This window comes from Narcine bancroftii, chromosome 1 (assembly GCF_036971445.1).
Source record: "Narcine bancroftii isolate sNarBan1 chromosome 1, sNarBan1.hap1, whole genome shotgun sequence".
NCBI lineage: Eukaryota > Metazoa > Chordata > Chondrichthyes > Torpediniformes > Narcinidae > Narcine > Narcine bancroftii.
The window spans coordinates 282,898,847-282,914,308 of NC_091469.1; the positions used below are offsets into that span (position 1 = coordinate 282,898,847).

Consider the following 15,462-nt stretch of genomic DNA (forward strand, 5'->3'; position numbering starts at 1 on the left):
GAAAAAATAGAAAAAGTGGAAGATTCGTTCATGGATTGGGGAATTCAGAAGAGAGAATTATTTTTAAAAATTTATTCATTGGAAAATGAAAGCCGGAGAAATAATGTAAAATCCAGAAGATATGGAAGGTGCTGATCCAATTTAAAAAATTTTAAGGAGTAGATTCCTGAGATGTTAGGTAAATAGTTCTTAGTTCTTTCTGGGTAGTTTGGTACAGGAAAGGGCACATAGAACGTTGAGGAGGAAACCATTACCGGGTCAACCATCACGAGCAGTGTTAATTCAGTGCTTGAATTATTAGGATAGAGAAATGATTTTACGGTTGGCGGTACAGAAGGCAAGACAAAGCCAATCTCCAATGATGAGTCAGAATAATAGAGTTTTTTTTAATGCTGATTTGAGTCAAGAAATTATCAGACCTCGATGTGAGTTTAATTCAGCCAAAGATCTGCTGTGGCAGAAAGGATACAAGTTTGCTTTTCAATACCCTGCAGTGTTGAAGGTTTTTTATGGCAACTATCAGTCTCAATTTTTTGAGAATGATCATGATACATTGGTTTTCGCTAATTCGTTACCGGATTTACGTGGTCAGGGAAGAGTTTCACCATCTTCACCTAAAAGAAGGGCTAATGGATATGGAAATGGACAGAATGAGAAAGATGGGAAGAAGGATGCTTTGACACATAGTCCTAGTGATGTTGAAGATTGTAATCAAACTTTGGGACTGGAGTCCCAGGGCTGAATATATTAATGATGTTGAATTTCATTATTATCAATATTGTATGGCTGGGGGAGGTGGATGGCAGTAATATCTTTGATAGTCGTCTGCCACTGGTCGGATGTTCCACACCCAGTTTTTTAGGGAATTACTACCTTTGGGTGATTTTTTTTCCGGGGAAATTAAATGTATTCCTTTTCATATTAACTTTTTTATAACTTTAGGGGAGGGAGAGTAGATTTTGTTTATTAACAGGAGAGCATTTTTTTAATATTACGTGTCTATATTAATAGTTTATTAAATGTCTAATTTGAAATTTGCAACTTTTAATGTTCAAGGATTAAATAATCCAATTAAGCGAAAGTGAGTTTTAGCTTGTATTAAGAAAATGAAAATTGATATTGTTTTTTACAAGAAACACATTTGACTGAAAAAGAACATTTGAAATTGAAAAGAGATTGGGTTGGTCATGTTTTTTTTTCTTCATTTAACTCCAAGGCAAAAGGTGTAGCAATTTTAGTTCATAAGAATTTATCTTTTGAGTTACAGACTGTAGAGGGGAATGCTGGGAGGGTTTTAAAAGTGGATTGTAAAATGTTTAATGAACTTTGGACTTTTCTTGATATCTATGCACCTAATGTGGATGATGAATGTTTTATTTTAGACGTGTTTTTGTTATTAAGTCAAGCTAATGAAAATATTCTAGTTGGGGAAGATTTTAATTGCGTTTTGGATCCATTAATGGATAAATTCCCAAAATGTATTAGAAAATCAAAAATGGCGATACAAATAGGGACTTTAATTTTTTTTTAAATTTATTTATAGTATCTCCATACATTCATTTCAAATTGACTTAGTATAATATTACATAATAAATAGGGACTTTAATGAAAGACTTAAATTTGGTAGATATTTGGAGAAGGATTAATCCTATAGAGAAATATTTCTCTTTTTATTCTTCTAGAGATGATTTCTTTTCTAGAATAGAATTTTTTAATATCAGCACATTTACAAGGAAAGATATTGCAGGCAGATTATAAAAGTAGAGTAATATCTGATCATTCTTTATTATTTTTTTCTTATGAAAGTTCGGAGGTGTTACATCCATCTTATAGATGGAGGTTTAATACAATGTTGTTGAAAAAAACCTGAGTTTGTTGCTTTTGTTACGAAACAGATTGATTTTTTCTTAATGGAAAATGTTAACTCTGTTCAAAGTAGATTTGTAGTATGGGATGTATTAAAGGCTTCTTTAAGAGGACAAATAATTAGTTATACTACTAAAGTTAAGAAAGGGTATATGGCTGAAAGTATTAAATTAGAAAAGCAGATTGATGAATTGGAGAAGGAATTTCAGAAGGGAGTAACAGAAGATCAGAAGATTGCTTTGACTAGATTGAAATTGCGACATAATACGTTCAGACTTATCAATTTGGATGTTTATTTAATCGAACCAAACAATGATACAATGAATGGGGTGAGAAGGCGCATAAAGTATTTGCGTGACAGTTAAAGAAGGAGCAAACCTCAAGGGTTATTAATGCTGTTAAAAAGGATTCAATAGTTACCTATAAACCTCAGGAAATCAATGAACAGTTTTATTCATTTTATAAAAAAATTATATACTTCTGAGGAGAAACAGGATAATGGATCTATTGATTCTTTTTTATCGACATTAAAGTTACCAGCATTAGATTAAGAGGATATTATAGATTTGGAAGCTCCGTTCACAGATTTAGAAATTAAGACTGCTATGCTGGAAATGCCTAATGGTAAGTCACCAGGAGATGATAGGTTTTGGGTGGAATTTTATAAAGTTTTTTATGAAGATTTATGTTCGGTGTTTGGGGAGGTATTACAACAAGTGACTGAACATTATGAGTTACCAGAATCTTGTTCTAGTGTTTTAATTACTGTAATTCCAAAGAAAGATAGAGATCCATTAAAAGTGTCTTTGTATAGACCTATTTCTTTATTGAATGCTAAATTGTTAGCAAATCAGCTTGCTAAATATTTACCTAAATTGATACAGGTAGATCAAACATATTTAATTAAAAATAGATATGCTTCGGATAATATTCTTTGACTAATTAGTTTGACCAATGCATACCGATGGCAGCCAACTAAAGCTTTTGATAGGGTCGAATGGAATTTTTTATTTAAGGTCTTGGAAAAGTTTAAATTTGGCCCCTTTTTTATTGGCTGGGTTAAAGCTTTATATACAAACCCGACTGCTAGGGTGGTGACAAATGGACAGATTTCATCGTTATTTAAATTAACGCGTTCTACTTGACAGGGTTGTCCATTGTCACCAGCCCTATTTGCGTTGGTCATTGAACTGTTAGCTCAATTAATACAGCAAAATGAGCAGATACAAGGGATGAGAGTTTTGGATGAAGAGTATAAGATTAATCTATTTGCAGATGATGTTTTGATATACTTAACAAATCCGGAACAATCTTTGCCGCATTTATGGGAATGTTTATTGCAGTATGGATCATTATCTGGGTATAAAGTAAATTGGGATAAAAGTGAAATTTTACCGGTAGGTGAAGGAGATTATTCAGTTTATAAAAATGTTATTAATTTGAAATGGACAGATAAAATTAAATATTTAGGAATAATTGTGAATACTAAGTATCAATCTTTATATAAATTAAATTATGTTCCATTGTTGAAAAAGATAAAATTGGACTTGATTAAGTGGAAAGACCTTCTGTTAACTTTAATTGGCCGGGTTAATTGTATTAAAATGAATATTTTTCCACGTATTTAATATTTGTTTCAATCAATACTGTGTTTTCTTACAAGGAACTTTTTTCAGGATTTAAATAAAGCTACTAGGGAATTTTTATGGAAAGGTAAATTATCAAGGGTAGCATTAAATAAGCTCACTTGGAAGTATGCATTAGGTGGATTACAATTACCTCATTATCAGAATTATTTTGAGGGAGCCCAACTTAAATTTATTAGTGGTTTGATGGATTTGGATCAATCTCCAAGTTGGGCTAAAGTTGAGATGGCATGTATTTCTGAAACTGCAGTACATCAATTTATATTTCAGTGGAATATAGATTTATTATGGGAGTATGATGTGCCAATATTAAAACATTTATTGATGTTATGGACAAAAAAGAATAAGATTATAGGATCGAAAGGTAAATTATCTATTTTAATGCCATTATATAATAATCAACTTATTCCTTTTTCATTGTTTAATAGTCATTTAAAGAATTGGGATTTTAAGGGTATAAAAAATATTGCAGGATTTTTTTGTAGAAGGTCATTTTCTTTCTTTTATTCAATTGAAAGAGCATTTTGATATTGCTGAAGCTTCTTTATTTGTTTATTTTCAACTTCAGTCACTGGTTAAAAAAATATATGGTAGAGAGATGGTTTTACATGTATTGTCGGAGTTTGAATCTTTGATTTCTTCTATGCCTAAAAAGGGTTATATTTCTGTTATGTATCAAGTATTACAAGATAATATGGATAAGTCAGAATGGGAGAAATCTAAGCTTAAATGGGAAAATGATTTAACTTTTGTTTTTCCTGAAGATTACTGGAGATCACAGCCATGCAGATGCTTTTCAAGTAAATATTGAACACTTTTTTATTTTACCCATTATCTACGTCAATTAAACTTTCAGGCAACCCATTTGATATCACAACAGTGCTCTGCATTATTTTATTTGCCATGTGATGAGGAGAAAAAAATTCTCTCCATCTGCTCCATAAAAGAAGCTCCATGTAATTTTTAATGCAACTGTGAAATGTCTCCTTAAATCACCTCATATTTAAGGAGCACATTCCCAGTGTGTCCAGTCATTCTGTATGTGGGTGTCATCTCTGTTACCATTCTGGTATAACTCTTCAAAAGCATGACATTTTTCTAAAGCACAATGGTTTTGGGATATCTGTCATTGGTCCACTGTAATTTATTGGCAAAGTTGGATTTTGAAATTAGGATGGATGATGGAATTTTGCCAGGTCTCACCCAAGAGGAAAATACTCTGGCTAAAGTATTCATATACATGGACCTCACTTAGCTTTAAAATGTCTGGACTGGCTTCCGTTTTCCTTTTGTAACCATCGAAAGCATCCAAAACCTCAGATGCACTTAATCATTCATAATACACAAATTATTAGCCCTAGGCAGGCGAGGGCTTAAAAAAACTTATGCATTGTTGTTAAGAACGGCAAGGATTAAAATGCATCTCCAAAACAATGACACCTTGGCCAGGCCACCCATGAATTACCTGGCCAGCCTCTTCCTATCCTTATTATATAATTACAATACACAAAAGTGGTAGAGAAACTCAGAAGATCACACAGCATCTATAGGAAACAAAGGAAACCAACATTTTGGGCCTGTTTTTGGCTAAGGTCCCCTTAGGATTCTGTTCAAAGTTTATGGGCTCCCTTCCCTGTGAAGCAGTCAAGTTTTGGTTTCTTCTGAACTTCTCTCCTACCAACTACAAATTTTAAAAAAATATATTTATGTTACACAAGGTAAAAAGAAAACAATCCTTAAATGTGCTGTGGCCCCCGGAGGATGGGGCGTGGGGTGTAGACCCCTGTTGAAAATGGCTGGTCAACGATTATGAGAGCCATAGATAGGGTGGATAGCCATCACCATTTTCCCAAGCCAAGAGTAGTAACCACCAGAGGACATACAAGGTGAGGAAAGTTTAATGGAGACATCAGGGGCAAGTTTTTTCACACAGAGAGTAGTGAGTACCTGGAATACATTACCCGGGGTGGTAGTGGAGGTTGGTACAATAGGGACGTTAGGACAGTAAAAAGGAATCTATAGGCCGATTAGTCTGACGTCAGTGGTTGGGAAGATATTGGAGTCGATCCTCAAGGATGAGGTGATGAAATACCTGGAGATGTATGACAGGATAGGTCCAAGTCAGCATGGTTTTTTAAAGGGAAGATCCTGCCTGACCAATCTATTAAGAGTTTTTTGCTTTCATTTTTTTTTAAAACTTTATTTATTCGTTCAAAATACAGATAATAGGTAACATATATAACAATAAACAAAGCATGAATGTTATTTTATATATATATTAAAAAAAAAGAAAAAAAAGGAAAGAAACCCCCCCCTTTCAGCCAACTCTCCTAAGGAGAGCCATAAAGAAAAGAGAGAAAAAAATAAAGAAAAGTAAAGCATACATATTAAAATCTAGTCAATATAAATCAAAATGTAAATATTCTGAATATAACAACCACCTATTAATAAAAAAACTATAGTTATATGCGAAACATATGTAATTTTTTCCATTATTAAACAATATTTCATCTCATTATGCCATCTATTAATATCAATCATATTTGTATCTTTCCATGTACTAGCAATACATTTTTTCGCTACAGATAGTGCTAAATACACAAAAGCAAATTGAAGTTTATCTAGTCCCAAACCGCATGAAAAAAATATCCAACAGCATTGCCACATCTAAAACACAAATCTGATTCCGAAAGACTATATTTTTTCAATTTTTCAGGTGTTAAATATAATTGATGTAAAAAATTATAATTAATCATTGCATAACATACATTAATCAGTCTAGTTACACTATCATAACAAATATCTGACCAATCATCCTCGGAAAAAATAAAACCAATATCGACTTCCCATTTACCTTTAGATTTATCCCAACCGTTTTTATCCATACCATCCTGTAATATTTGATACATAACTAAAATATAACCCTTCTCTGGTACCCTCATAAAAAAGTCTCAAATTTAATAATTTCAGGTAAAATCATATCTCTACCGAACACATGTTTTACCAAAGATCGAACTTGATAAAAATACGCTTACGCTTAATCAGACTATTTAAACCCCGAACATTAAAAGTAGCAAACTTCAACTTTGACATATCCACTAATATTAATAAAAACTAATAATATCAATATATAAAGACTCAGATCAATGTAAATAGGCCCTCCAATAGGAGAAAAATAAACCACAAATTAAAGTCTAAATAAAATGAAAATTAAAAAAAAGATAAAAGGAAAAAGAAAAACCCCCACCCAAAAAAAACTACCAAAAGGTAGTAATCCCTAAACAAAACTTGGGTGTGGATCACACACCAGTGGCTGATGACTAGTAGAACATAGAGCAAATTTCTCCCTCCCCAGCCAAACAAAGAATAACAACAAGATATCATAATGACATAAAAAGAAAGTAAAAATAAAAAAGTTCTTCTATTCATCCAAGAGATTCTTTCCATTCCCATTTCTCACATTTCTACCATTTCTTCCATTTCCAGAACCACCAGATTTTTCTTTAGGAGACAATGGTGGACTACGTCTTTGTCCTCTTACATCTGGCAATGAATCAGCAAAACTCATTGCTTCATGCTCATTCTCAAAAAACCGAGATTGAAAGTCTCCACAAAACACCTTCAACACTGCGGGATAGCGAAAAGTAGACTTATAACCTTTACACCACAAAACTTCTTTAACTGGATTAAATCAATGCCGACGCTGAATAACCTCTTGACTCAAATCAGGATAGAAAAAATCTCTACTATTCTGAATCATTAACGGGGCTTGTTATTGTCTCACATTTTGCACTGCTAGACGAAGTATCATTTCTCTGTCCAAATAATTCAAACATCGAATTATCATGGGTCTCGGTGGTTGACCAGACAGAGGTCTTCTTCTTAAGGCTCTATGAGCTCTTTCCAATACCAGACCTCCAGAGAAAAATTCCTGTCCCAGTATTGGTGGAATCCATTCGGTTAAAAAAACGAAGAGGATCTTGTTCTTCCATACCTTCTGGCAAACCAACAACCTTCACATTATTCCTTCTACTTTGATTCTCCAAATAATCTACTTTCCTCTCTAACTCCCTCTCACGTTCTCGCAATTCTTTAACGGATTCTTCCACCTCCAACACTTTTTCTGTATTAGAAGCCACTTGTTGTTGACATTTCAAAAAAGCAGCCTGAAATTTTAAAAAATCCTCACAAGATGCTTCCACACGTATTTTAACTGTATCCAGTTCCAAACTGAGCCTTTGAGACATTTCATTCAGCATAGGCTGAGTGATAAGGCTTAGCTGTTTACATTGTAATTCAGAAAAGCTCAGCCCTGCTTTCTTTTGCGTAGTGGCAGAACCAGGTAACTGCAGCTCCTGCTGCATGTCAACAACAGGCAGTTTAACAGTTTTACTACGGGTCTGGACTCCCAGCGACGCCACCCCGATTTCCTCAGGGGGCCGATGCTGTTCTCCCTCCGCAACCCGTTGTTGCTTCAAAAACTCACAAAAAAGATCAAAATATTCAGATTGGAGTATTTCCTGGGGCATTTCAAGCAATGGAGTCGTCTTCTTGCGTGCCCCCTCCGTTAAAGTCGGCAGGCTGCCAGGATCGGGATCCACATTGGGGACACACGCACCTTCCTTCTGAGAATGGGTAATTCCAGCGATGTCCTTCTCCTGGTGAGTAATAGTCATTTTTTCAGCTCCCACAGGCAATCTTTGTGGTTTAGGTTTGAAAGAAAGTAAACCTGAAGTTATAGCAGGCTGTTTAGGCCCTAAATATTCAACACTCCGAAAATGTAGTTTCTTCTGTACTTGAGGTTTAATCAATTCCTTGATACTTTAAACTAAGTTTTAAAAAATTTAAACCTGAAAACAAAGAATTAAAAATGGGTTCTTAAAAGTCTGGCCAGAGAGGTCAAGATTACATGTCTGGACTCTATGCCATCTTGCCACGCCCCCCGACCTATTAAGAGTTTTTTGAAGAAATCTCAAGTAAGATAGACAAAGGAGAGGTTGTGGATGTTGGCTATTTGGATTTTCAAAAGGCTTTCAATAAGGTGCCGCATATTAGGCTGCTAAATAAGATGAGGGCCCATGGAATTACAGGGAAGTTATTAAACTGGATAGATAAGTGGCTGATAGGCAGGAAGCAAAAGATTAAAATTATGGGTTCTCGTTCTGGATAGCTGCCTGTAACTAGTGGAGTTCTGCAGGGGTCGGTATTGGGGCTGCCACTGCTTACAATTTATATTAATGATTTGGATTGTGGTATAAAATGGTTTTGTGGCCAAATTTGCAGATGACACCAAGATAGGTGGCGGAGCAGGAAGTGTAGTAGAAATTGTAAAGTTGCAGAATAATATAGACAGATTAGGAGACTGGGCAAAATTATGGCAGATGTGACTTAACATAGAGAAATGTACAGTTGTACACTTTTGGCAGTGGAAACAAACAGGCAGAATACTATTTGGATAGGGTGAAAATTCAGACCTCGGATGTGCAAAGGGACTTGGGTGTCCTCATGCAGGGAAACCTAAAAGTTAATGATCAGGTGAAATTGGTAGTGAAGAAAGCGAATGCTCTGTTGGTGTTCATTTCAAGAGGAATAGAGTATAAGTGTAAAGGGGTGTTGATGAGACTCTATGGGGCACTGGTGAGGCCTCATTTGAAGTACTGTGTGCAATTTTGGGCCCCCTATCTTAGAAAGGATGTGATGTTGTTGGAGAGGGTGCAGAGGAGATTTACTAGGATGATTCCCAGAATGCAAGGGATAATGTACGAGGAGCGTTTGGCAGCTCTTTGGCTGTATTCGTTGGAGTACAGGAGAATGAGAGGAGATTTCATAGAGGTATTTCGTATTTTGAAAGGTTTAGATAAGGTGGATGCGGGTAAGATGTTTCCCTTGGTGGGTGAATCGAGGACAACGGGTCATAGACTGAAAATTAGAGGTTATCCATATAAAACAGAGATTAGAAAGAAGTTCTTTAGCCAGAGGGTCGTGGATCTGTGGAACTCACTGCCAGATCACTGGGAGTATTTAAACAAGAAATAGACAAGTATCTCATTAGTGAGGGCATCAAGGGATATGGGGAAAAGGCCAAAAATTGGAACTAGTGTAGAGTAGCTTAGTGTAGTTTTATGGAACAGACTCGATGGGCTGAGTGGCCTGCTTCTGTTCCTTTGTCTTGTGATCTTGTGACATTTAGAAGACTGTATGACCAGCACATGGATGCACAAAAAATAGAGGGTTATGAGTGGGAGGTAGGGAAGGTTTAGTTTGTTGAGTAGATTATATATGTAGGTTGGCACAACATCATGGGCTGAAGGGCCTGTACTGTGCTGTAAAGTTCTATGTTCTTTGTATGTTTGCCCTTGAATCTATTGTTATGTGATGAAGCTTACACTAGGGAGAATGAAGAGAGTGTGGCTGGGATGAGATGAGTCTCGCAATAAGTTGGCTGCTTTTCTAAGACAGTGGGCATTATATATGAAGCTGATCAACACAAAACCAAATCAAAAGCCTGAATGAGTGGCTCTAGATTTGTTCCAAGTATGGATATTATGGATGGAACCATTGTTGGGAAGATGAAAGGTGCAGCCTGAAGATCAAGTCATTTCACTCCACCCAGAGGGTGGAACAACCTGCTGAAGGAAATTGTAGAGGCATTTAGATAGGTACACATATAGGAAAATTTTAGAGGGAAATGGGCCAAACACAGGCAAGTGGGATTAGTCCACATAAAACAGCTTGGTTGACAGGTACAAGATGGACAAAAGGGCTTGTTTCCATACTGTAAACTGTTATGCCTCCTTAGTGGGTTCAAGTCATTTCTTGTCAATGTCAACCTGTTGAACAATGGTCAAGAGGAATAGCATGAATAGAAACATAAATATCAGATAAGTCTTAATAAGCAAGAAATCATAGGTAAATAAAATCATAGGTAAATAAGTCACCTGGGAAAATAGTTCTTTTGAGGTGGTGCCATGAGAAATCATTCTCGTGCTGCTACACATCTTCACATTCCATCCTCTGCTTTTATTTCAGGGAAGAGAAATACACAGACTTCAAAGAGAAATCCCGGGAAGCTATATTAGACTAAAATCTCAGTTTTATTTTGAACTGCAACCAAATCACATGGCTGTAATTTCATCTTGGATAATTTCTTGGCAATATCCTGAATTAATTGTTACATCCTTGCAAGTTAGCTCCTTAAATAGGCAGTAGGAGTTGGTCACTCCTCATAGACGGGATGCTCTGCGGCTGTATTCTGCAGATGTTTTCCAAACTTTTCCTACTTTGACTGAAACAAGTGAAAAGCTATCAACATCAATGTGGGCATCAGATTCCTTTCTTCCATATTCAGCTGGATATTTCCCCCAACTTCTGAATGTCAAAGATGAACAATTTAATGGTAAAAGAGAAACCAAGTTCAATAAACTAGATGAAAAACTTTTTAAAAAGCCAGTGATGCATTCTCAACACAGCATACACTCTCTGCTGCTATGTTTTCATGGCTTATGTATGAATGCTTATATGGTCTTAATAATTCACAAGTTAGACTCCAGCAGCAGATCTCAAATTTGTTATCAGCCCTGTAGCAAGGCAGAAACTGCAAATTGACAGGAACACTAAATTTGTACAATAAAGAACACTGTTCCACCAACCCATAGACAATATTCATAGTTTATCACACTTAATATAACATTCACTGCATGACTGCAATATTGTACTGCTAACTTTGTGTAAAAAATTTGAGTATCTCTCTGGCAATTAACTGGTTAGAACTTTGGTTTAACATTCAGATGAAGGATAGCATCTCCAGTGATTCTCTACACCTACAATACAACTCTTCGGTCTCTCTTTAGATTGTATACACCAGCCCTTGACCTAAGATTTAAACTTCACGAACTTCTGACAAAGTGAAATGTATGCTCTGAAGGGACTCTCTTTTGCTTTTCTTTCTGTAATTTTAATTGCAAACTAAATGCATTTTTTGTAATATTGCATTTGTTTTATTTTCTGACAATAAAAGAATCTTGATCTTGACACCTCTGGTTAGTTCACTGTTGACACATCTAGGGCAGTACTAAGGGGTGCTACCTCATCATGTGCTCTCACTTGTGATTGTCATTTATCATATATCCCATTATACTCATGTATAAGACAACCCCCCTGAATTTCCATCTAAAATGTAGGTTTTGAGCAATACTCACTGTATAAGAATACCTGAGTCTGGCACTTACCGCGGACCAATGGAGCACATTTAACATACTAATTCAAAATATTTTTAAAGCATATTTTAAAATAAACCATAATTGGTTCCTTTAACAGGCCATACAGAGCCGATAGCATTCGGACGGCACAGATGAACTTTGGGTTGTTTTGTATGCTGGCATGTACAGTAATCAAAGCCCAAACTTTTCCCCTGCAAGCATCATTTCTAAATAGGGCAAGAAGATTTTCCTGGGGTTCTGGACAATAGTTTTACTTCAATCAATGTTATGAATAAACAGATTATTGTCATGTTGCTCTTTGCAACCTCATTGCATGTAATATTACAATATGGAAGATGCTATCTAGCCCCTTTCCCTCTACTTTGTGTTATTGTATTCAGAATCAGGACTTCTGGCTGGTGACTCTACGAAATGAGGAGGTGTGGTTGCGAGCTCCGTCTAAATTTTAGTAATTCCCAACTTTTTAACTCACTTTTAATTTACCAAATCAGTTAATTTTTGATTCCAATATCTGCAATTACCACTGAGAGTTATTTCATGTTGAAAAAAAGAATAAAAATAACCAAAGTCAAAACTATGAAGGAAAAAGAACTTGAAGAAATGGAAGAAGAATTTGAGATGAACCAGATACTCCCTTGACTTTCAGAATGGCTAATAAAATGATCGAAAATCAGTCTGAAGATATAAACAAAGCTCTGAAAGCTTGATTGAAAAGAAATTAGATACCATGCTGGAATCCATGCCACAGACTGAAGAATGTTTATCAACACTGGAAGGTGACTGGATTAATATGAACACTAGGTTAGACAAATTAGAGGAGAAAAATCAAGCTTTGATTTCAAGTTGACAGCAAAAAACTAAAAGTACGTCTATTAAACCATGAAAGACAGAGGTGTCGTAACAATATTCGTATCGCCAGTCTAAAAGTGGGCAATGAGAAAGGAAAACCCCCAGTAAAATTCTTTACTGATTTACTAAGTGGAGCACACTTCTCTCTATCTCCAAAGTTTACTTCAGGGCACCTGCGATCAGTGATACTTCAGTTTCACTATTTTCAAAAAAGGAACAAATTTTGAGAATGGCTCGATCTAAGAAAGACCTAACATATCAAGAACAACAGATCAGATTTGTGGAGAATTTTTGCCCAGAAGTGGTCGCTCTTCGTAGAGTTTATAGCGAAGTAATGGCGGCGCACTATAAGAACATTATTCTACCTGGCAAGATTGAGAATCATGAATGGAGGTCAGAGATTTTTCTGAGTTTACCTGAGGAAGCCTGGGAGTTCGGGAAAAGAAAGATTGCTGTATTAGTGTTGAGTTCAAGATGAGTGGACTTTTTCCATGTGAAGCTGGATGTCTTTAATTTCGAAGAGAGGGGAGAAATTTTTTCTTTCCTCATTTTTCTAAAGTGATCTGTGTAATATCACTTAGTTTGCTTCATGGATTCCAAGGAAGGGGCTTTTTTGATGGGTTTTTAACAGGATATAACTATACTTATTGAGTATATTTTTTGGTGTTACTGGCGGTATTTGGATATATATTGGACAATTAGAGCCCTTTTTTGTGTGTAGCCTAGTGGCTCACCCTCTATTGGAACAATTTTATAACTTGAAAGCTTAAAAAAAATTTCTTTCTTAACAAATGATAAATAGAGGGATATGGGGTTGTGCTTGTTTTTCATTTTGAGATATTGAACCCAGTAAAATGTCACTGCGCATGTGTCTAATATCTTCTTGTCCATTTGTTTTTGGATAATATGTTAGTTTAAATAGAATGGTATGGGTTAAATGCGATGACTGTTTAAAATGAAGACCTTTCTTAGCAGCAGACTGCTTAAATTTTTAAAATATATTCCTTTCAAAGAATTATATTTCAGCAATAATTATTAAATGGGATATTTAGTTGATTAACTGCTGCTAAGGGAGTGAACGTGCGCAATTGGATGTTGTAGAATGTTTTCCAGGCACTAGTAAAGTGTTATCAGTCTGGTGGAAAGTTCGTTTATTTTTATCCCAGAAGAGAAGAAATAAAACAATGATGGCTTTAATTAGGAGCAGAAACATCAACAGTGGAGGCAATTAGGGGTTATAAGTAGTTTTTTTGAGCTGGCCACAAATTTGTTTTGTGACCTTCAAGCATGGGAGGGTTGAAAGGGAGGATTCTGTTTGGGTTATTTAGGTACAAGTTTGCTATTTATATTTCATGTGTTTTTGTGTGTTCTGTTTTGCAGCTTGGAGCTGGGACAGTGGCCTCTGGAGCAAAGATGAAGCATGCAACAACCATCCATTTACTATCAAAAACCCTTTATATAATGACACCTATTAAAATCATATTGTGGAATGGAAATATAAAATTAAGAAGGGTATTTTCTCATATCAAACACTTAAAAACAGACATTACCTTTTTCAAGATAAACATTAAAAAGTCAGATAAAGACAGGCCTATGTTCAAATAGGAAGGACAATGTTATCATTCCTCTTCAGAAACTAAGATTAGGGGTGTCTCCATATTAATTCATCCAAATTTTCTATTTTTACTATTGCACAATAGTACTATAGATAAAATGGTGCATTACATTATCCTTGCTGGGAAATTACATAACAAATTGGTTGTATTTGCTAATATATATGCTCCAAATGTGGAGGAACTAACTTAATTTTTTTTTAAATTGGCCTATTACTGGATCTATATCAATATTCATTAATCCTAGGTGGGGATTTTAATTGTTGTTCAAGAACAATATTAGACCATTCCTCGAAAAGATCTGTTAATGCTACCAAATCGACAATCCAATATGGGAGTCTCAGATATATGGAGATTTTTGAACCCCAGTAGTACAGATTATTCTTTTTTTTCCAAGTCTTCATCACTCTTATACTAAGATAGATTATTTTAAATAGATGATCAATTGATTAATATGATAAGAACTTGGAAATATAAAGGTATAGTTATTTCAGATCATGCCCCAATAATTTTAAATTTGGAATTTCCCAATATTCCAGTGACTAAAAAACAATGGTGCTTTTATACTTTCTTTCTCTTTCTTTGACTTGGCTTCGCGGACGAAGATTTATGGAGGGGGTAAAAGTCCACGTCAGCTGCAGGCTTGTTTGTGGCTGACAAGTCCAATGCGGGACAGGCAGACACGGTTGCAGCGGCTGCAGGGGAAAATTGGTTGGTTGGAGTTGGGTGTTGGGTTTTTCCTCCTTTGCCTTTTGTCAGTGAGGTGGGCTCTGCGGTCTTCTGTGAGGCGCCAAGATGCACGGTTTGAGGCGACATCAGCCCACTGGCGGTGGTCAATGTGGCAGGCACCAAGAGATTTCTTTAGGCAGTCCTTGTACCTTTTCTTTGGTGCACCTCTGTCACGATGGCCAGTGGAGAGCTCGCCATATAACACGATCTTGGGAAGGCGATGGTCCTCCATTCTGGAGACGTGACCCATCCAGCGCAGCTGGATCTTCAGCAGCGTGGACTCGATGCTGTCGACCTCTGCCATCTCGAGTACTTCGACGTTAGGGATGAAAGCGCTCCAATGGATGTTGAGGATGGAGCGGAGACAACGCTGGTGGAAGGGTTCAAGGAGCCGTAGGTGATGCCGGTAGAGGACCCATGATTCGGAGCCGAACAGGAGTGTGGGTATGACAACGGCTTTGTATACGCTTATCTTTGTGAGGTTTTTCAGTTGGTTGTTTTTCCAGACTCTTTTGTGTAGTCTTCCAAAGGGACTATTTG

The 15,462-nt window shown here is 36.0% G+C and overlaps 1 long non-coding RNA gene across 1 annotated transcript in view; it reads left to right on the forward strand.

Annotated features, from left to right (window-relative positions):
* Positions 1-14,083, forward strand: part of LOC138745085 (uncharacterized) — a 120,066-nt gene extending 105,983 nt beyond the window's left edge. The window contains exon 4 of the long non-coding RNA XR_011345999.1: positions 13,961-14,083. This is a non-coding gene — a long non-coding RNA (uncharacterized lncRNA). The remainder of the gene's footprint in view (positions 1-13,960) is intronic.
* The last annotated feature ends 1,379 nt before the right edge of the window (positions 14,084-15,462 follow it).